The 6538-nt window shown below is 39.3% G+C and overlaps 1 long non-coding RNA gene across 1 annotated transcript; it reads left to right on the forward strand.

Moving 5' to 3' along the window:
* Window positions 1-231: 231 nt before the first annotated feature.
* LOC143508842 (uncharacterized) lies at window positions 232-1841 on the forward strand. The gene is made up of 2 exons (XR_013129511.1): window positions 232-428; window positions 988-1841. It is a non-coding gene; the product is annotated as an uncharacterized LOC143508842 (long non-coding RNA).
* Window positions 1842-6538: the final 4697 nt, after the last annotated feature.

The raw sequence follows: 6538 nt of genomic DNA on the forward strand, positions 1-6538 counted from the left end.
ACAATAACAAAACATACAAAATCACAAATAGTGAATGATAGTCATGGAGCATTTCAGTATTGTGAACAGCTACAAAGAGTCACTTAACCTGGCTCAGTACAACAGCAGAGGCAGAGAGAAATACTGCTGGTTCAGTATATATGTCATGGTCTAATGTTTGTAACATAATGGTGAGCACTAGAACTGTTATTCTATGAACATCAGAATGTGTTAGCCCTCTATGGCATGGTGTTGCCCTCAGGCAACAAACCACTATTTCTCCCCCCACACTGCCTCTTTAAATTTTTTTTGGTAAAACATCACATTTTAAATCAGCTGATAAGTCTGGCACCAATAAAAATTGGTCTGGGTGTGGGTGTGTCTTTCACCTGGGGGTGGAGCACTCCTTTTTTGGAGCATAGCATGCTTGGACACACTGCTAGCAAAAGGTAAGATCAATATCACTTTTTCACATGTTTAAATGTTTTAAATTTGTATTAAAAAATATCTGTGATGTGCAGGAATATGTGAAAAAGCATATTTGATTGAGTAAAGACACTTTTTCTCTTTATCTATATTCTAAAATGTAGGTTTTTCATTCGTTGCCTCAGGGCAACATTGCACAGTTAGACCACTTTAGTTTGTACAATGACATGTTCATGGATGGAGATGTGCAGGGACTCACAGTTATTTATATAACATTGTTTTTGCTGTCCTATCAACCATTACTCACAGGAAAAGGATGCAAGAACATGTTATGGGTGTAAGGAACATGATCCATCAGTTAGGGTCAAACCTTAGGACAGTGAGGACAGTGAGATTGAGGACAGTGACGGGGAAAATTTGGATGATGATGGTCCAGTCATACTGAACATACTGTATGTAATGTGTGTGTGTGTGTGTATGAATGTGTGTGTGTGTGTGTGTGTGTGTGTGCGCATCAGCGGGCTATGACAGTTGTATATGACCTATTGTAATTTTATGCTTTATGGTTTCTTTTGAAAACAGATGAAAATGAAGATGATAATGATGTATCAGAGGAAGGTGTTTCAAACATACCTTGGTGGAGAACACACCACAGTCCCAACATCACTAATTTGCAGGCCAGCCTTCCAAAATCAGACAATATTGTGTCCCTATATCAACACTTCCAGATATTTTTTCTGAAGGCATTCTGGAAGTTATTATAGAGCAGTCAAATTTACAGGGGTTGGACAATGAAACTGAAACACCTGGTTTTAGACCATAATAATCTATTAGTATGGTGTAGGGCTTCCTTTTGCAGCCAATACAGCGCCAATTCATCTTAGGAATTACATATACACGTCCTGTACAGTGGTCAAAGGGACTTTAATCCATTCTTCTAGTGGCCAGGTAACTACATGATGCTGGTGGAGGAAAAGGTTTCCTGACTCTCCTCCAAAACACCCCAAAGTGGCTCAACAATATTTAGATTTGGTGACTGTGCAGGCCATGGGAGATGTTCAACTTCACTTTCATGTTCATCAAACCAATCTTTCACCAGTCTTGCTGTGTGTATTGGTGCATTGTCATCCTGATACATGGCACCGTCTTCAGGATACAATGTTTGAACCACTGGATGCCCATGCATTGCAATATTTTGAGCAAAACTGTGCTCTTACCCTGCTAATTGAACCTTCACTGCTCTTACTGGTGCAATGTGCAATTAATGAAGGTTGACCACCAGGCTGGTCCAATTTAGCCATGAAACCTTCCACACTAAAATGAAAGGTGTTTCAGTTGAATTGTCCAACCCCTGTATATGCCATTCAGTGTGATACCAACAAACCCTTAACCTCACTACTAAAGAACTGGAGTAGTTCTTGGGTACAGCAGTGCTTTGTGCTTTCCAAAAAAGGGAAACATTGATTCAATCTGTACCCCACAGGAACAAACATTCAGAAACACAAACACACATTGCAGCTAATTTCTAACCCACAGATTGATAAACCATTTGTGGAATTTGTGAAATAAAACTTCTAATGTGATTAATACTTCTTTGTACCTCATTACACTTATATGAAAATTACAGAAAACCTTGGCGTTTTAGTACCCTCATAGCATCTTGTTGCCCTGAGGCAACAAACCAAAATCTGGGGGCAGGAGGGTGGGGGGGCAAATTTTATTATTTATATATTATAAGGGACCCCTAATCTAGCAAATACTAGAATGAAAAAAATTTTTCCTCCTAAAATAAAAATTCATGCCATAGAGGGTTAGTATATTATAATCAGGCAGTTATTGATACACTATGCTTATTAGTGTATGTCAGTAAAAAATCAAATATTGAATAAAAGTGCAAAATGTCAGCAGATTGCTCCATCTGTGCCTTGAATAATTCTTTTTTTTTTCACGTATATTTTTATTGAACTGAGCAGATACTTAAAAGACAAGTATCAGACAGCGTTTTTGCATTACAATTTTTCAAAACAAAAACAATCAATAACACAAAAAACCAACAACCCCCCCCCCCCCCCAAAAAAAAAAAAAAAAAACAACAGAAACAACGCAGCAGGGGAGATCATGTACCGATTCTATTATCAGTTCAATTAAAGTATTGTAATTTTACTTAATCCTGGTTGATTGTTAGTACTGGGCTCCAAATTTTGTAAAAATTTTCAGTTGATCCTCTAAGAGAGTACTTAATCTTTTCTAATTTAAGAAATAGTAAAAGGTCTCTAAGCCAGTGTATGAATTCAGGTGGATAAGCCGATTTCCAATCTAGCAAAATTCTTCTCCGTGCTAGAAGAGTAGCAAAGGCAAAGACATCTCTTTCTTTGTTACTAACTGGGGCAACATCTTCCAGGATGACAAAGATAGTTGTTACCACATTGGGTTGCACATCAGTGTCCAGTGCTTCTGATAAGAAATAAAAAATGGCTGTCCAGAACTCTGACAGTCTGGGACATGCCCAGAACATGTGTGTCAAATCAGCCTTGGCGACGTGACAACGATCACACGTATCACAAATGTTGGGATAAATTTTAGCCAATTTAACTTTACTATAATGTACTCTGTGTAGCACTTTGAACTGGATTAAACTGAGTCGAGCACAGGAGGATGTTCCGTTGACTCTAGCTAGTGCACTATCCCAGGTTTGGTCGGATATCTCCATTCCAATCTCCTTCTCCCACTCCAAGCGCACCCTTTCCTGTAATGAGTTTTTTAAAGATAAAATAATATTGTATATACATGAGACCAGACCTCTGGATTCTGGTGAGATCTCTAAAACCATATCTAGTCCAGATCTTGGAGGCAAATATGGAAAAGTTGAACATTCTTTATGGATGAAATGCCGTAGTTGGAAATAACGAAATAAACTAGCGTTGGAGAGCTTACATTTAGCAGAGAGATCTGTGAAGCTGGCAAAAATGTCTTCTAAAAACAAGTCACTGAATTTGGTTAAACTGAGCTTCTGCCAGTGTGCATAGGTAGAATCTAACTTCGTTGGAGGGAATTGATGATTATTGCATATTAGGGCCTGTAACGAAAGGTCTAAGAGTTTAAAATTTCGACGAAATTGTGTCCAGATTTTTTGAGTGTTTTTAACAACTGGACATGTAGTGTACTGTGCAATAGGAAGAGGTAATTTGGAGGTAACTAGCGCAGCAAGAGATGTTGCAGAGCATGCGCTGGATTCCATTTTACACCACTCTGCCTGTGGAGATTCCATCCAAAGTATTATTTTTTGTAGATTTGCTGCCCAATAATAAGACAAAGTTTGGGAGTGCTAATCCACCCTGAGACCTAGGTTTTTGGAGAAGCTCTTTGTGTACTCTGGGGACTTTACCACACCATAAAAATGATATGACCATTTTATCGATCATTTGAAAAAACGATTTTGAGAGAAAAATTGGGAGACTCTGAAACAGGTATAAAAACCTACAGTTGTGATCAAATTTATTCAACCCCCAATGCTGCGAAGGGTTTTATGGAATTCAGTGCACATTTGTAATTGTGTTCATAATGAAATCTTACAAGGACTTGGTAAAGAACTAAATGCAACTAAGATAGCATCAATTTTTTTTTGTCATAAAGTATTAAATGGCCTTTTTGTGATTTCTTCATTGACACAATTATTCAACCCCTTTACGACTACCACTCCTAAGAACAGAGGTTCATTCCAGTGTTTTCCATCAGGCATTGAAAACATCTGTGGATGTCAACGAGCAGCAATCAAGCATGATAAGCACAAATTAGGCAGATTTAAAAGGACTGTGATACTCAGCTCCTTCTAGACATCTACTGGTGTGTTTCCAAGCATGGTGAAGGCAAGAGAATGGTCCCAGAAGACAAGAGAAGAGGTTATTGCTCTTCACAAGAATGGCAATGGATATAAAAAGATTGCGAAGTTGTTAAATATTCCAAGAGACACTATCGGAAGTATCATTCGCAAGTTCAAGTTAAAGGGCACAGTGGAAACGTTACCTGGTCGTGGCAGAAAGAAGATCCTGACCGCGACTGCTGTGCGCTACCTGAAGCGTAATGTGGAGAAAAATCCCCGCGTGACTGCTAAGGAACTGAAAAAAGACCTGTCAGATGTGGGCACTGAAGTTTCAGCTCAGACAATAAGGCGCGCACTGCATAACGAAGACCTCCATGCCAGAACGCCCAGACGCACCCCCTTGCTGACTCCAAAGAACAAGAAAAGTCGACTGCAGTATGCCAAAAGTCATGTGGACAAGCCACAAAGGTTTTGGGACAGTGTACTGTGGTCAGATGAAACTAAATTAGAACTGTTTGGGACAATGGACCAGCGCTATGTTTGGAGAAGGAAGAACCAGGCTTATGAACAAAAGAACACCTTGCCTACTGTGAAGCATGGCGGGGGGTCAATTATGCTTTGGGGCTGTTTTGCTTCTAATGGTACAGGAAAGCTTCAACGTGTGCAGGGTACCATGAATTCCCTTCAGTACCAGGAGATCTTGGAGGAAAATGTGATGGAGTCAGTCACAAACCTGCGGCTTGGGAGACGTTGGACCTTCCAACAGGACAATGATCCGAAGCACACATCCAAGTCCACTAGAGCATGGTTGAACATGAAAGGCTGGAACATTCTAGAGTGGCCATCGCAATCACCAGACTTAAATCCAATTGAGAACCTCTGGTGGGACCTAAAGAAGGCAGTTGCAGTGCGCAAGCCTAAGAATGTGACTGAACTGGAGGCTTTTGCCCATGAAGAATGGGCTAAGATACCCATAGGTCGCTGCAAGACACTTGTGTCAAGCTATGCTTCACGCTTGAAAGCTATCATAACTGGAAAAGGATGTTGTACTAAGTACTAAAAAATAATGTCACTAGGGGGTTGAATAAAACTGATAATGATGTGAGCACAGTAAAGACATTTGTGGTTATTCCATCATAAATATTATGTTATGTTTGTCTAATTTATAAGTGCCTCTTTGATATAATTGTAAATAAGATGACTGAAATGATCAAAATCAATGTCAAACTGGCCAAAACACTTTATTTCAGTGGGGGTTGAATAAATTTGATCACAACTGTAGGCAGTACATTCATTTTGACACAGTTGATTCTACTTGCAAGAGTTAATTGTAACATGTTCCATTTCTGAAAATCAAGTTTGAGCTTATTAAGCAAAGGTATGAAATTATTTGCATAAAGGCTGGCCATGGTAGGTGTAATGTTAATCCCCAGATATCTGAATCCTGATTTGTTTATTTGGAAAGGCATGTCTGAGCTTGTTAGTGTCAAAGCTGGACCATTTAGAGGAAAGCATGTACTCTTTGATAAATTTAGTTTATATCCTGAAAAACTACCAAATATATTTAATATTTGGACTAAATTTTGAATAACTTTTACGGGGTCTGAAATAAATAATAAGAGATTGTCAGCATAAAGGCTTACTTTGTGTTCCATGCCTCTTCTACAAATTCCATGGACAGATTCAGAAGCTTTCAACATAATAGATAAGGGCTCAATAGCCAGGGCAAAAAGGAGCGGGCTAAGCGGACATCCCTGTCTGGTGCCTCTCCCGAGAGGGAAAGCTTGAGAGCGTGATTTGTTCGTAATTATTGAAGCCTTTGGTGCAGTGTATAATAGACGGATCCATGAAAGAATTTTTGGTCCGAAGTTAAATCTTTCCAAAACGGTGAACAAATAGTTCCACTCCACTCTGTCAAAGGCCTTTTCTGCGTCTAAAGACACAACTATTTCGGGAATATCTGAGGATGCAGTGGAGTGAATAACTCCCAAGAGCCTGCGGATATTAGTAAAGGAATGACGGTTTTTCATGAACCCGGTCTGGTCTGAAGAAATCAATTCATGCATTATGGTCTCTATCCTAGAAGCTATGACCTTTGCAAATATTTTGACATCCGTATTTAAAAGTGATATTGGTCTATATGAGCCGCATTCCAGAGAGTCTTAGATTTTAGAAGAAGCGTGATTGATGCTTCAGTGAGAGTTTGAGGTAAAAATCCTTGGCTTTGAGAATGCTCAAACATTTCTAGAAGAAGGGGGGCTAATTTAGTTGAGATTTTTTTTTAAAAATTCGACTGGGAAGCCATCCGGGCCC

The sequence above is a fragment of the Brachyhypopomus gauderio genome, chromosome 2 (genome assembly GCF_052324685.1).
Source record: "Brachyhypopomus gauderio isolate BG-103 chromosome 2, BGAUD_0.2, whole genome shotgun sequence".
Lineage (NCBI taxonomy): Eukaryota > Metazoa > Chordata > Actinopteri > Gymnotiformes > Hypopomidae > Brachyhypopomus > Brachyhypopomus gauderio.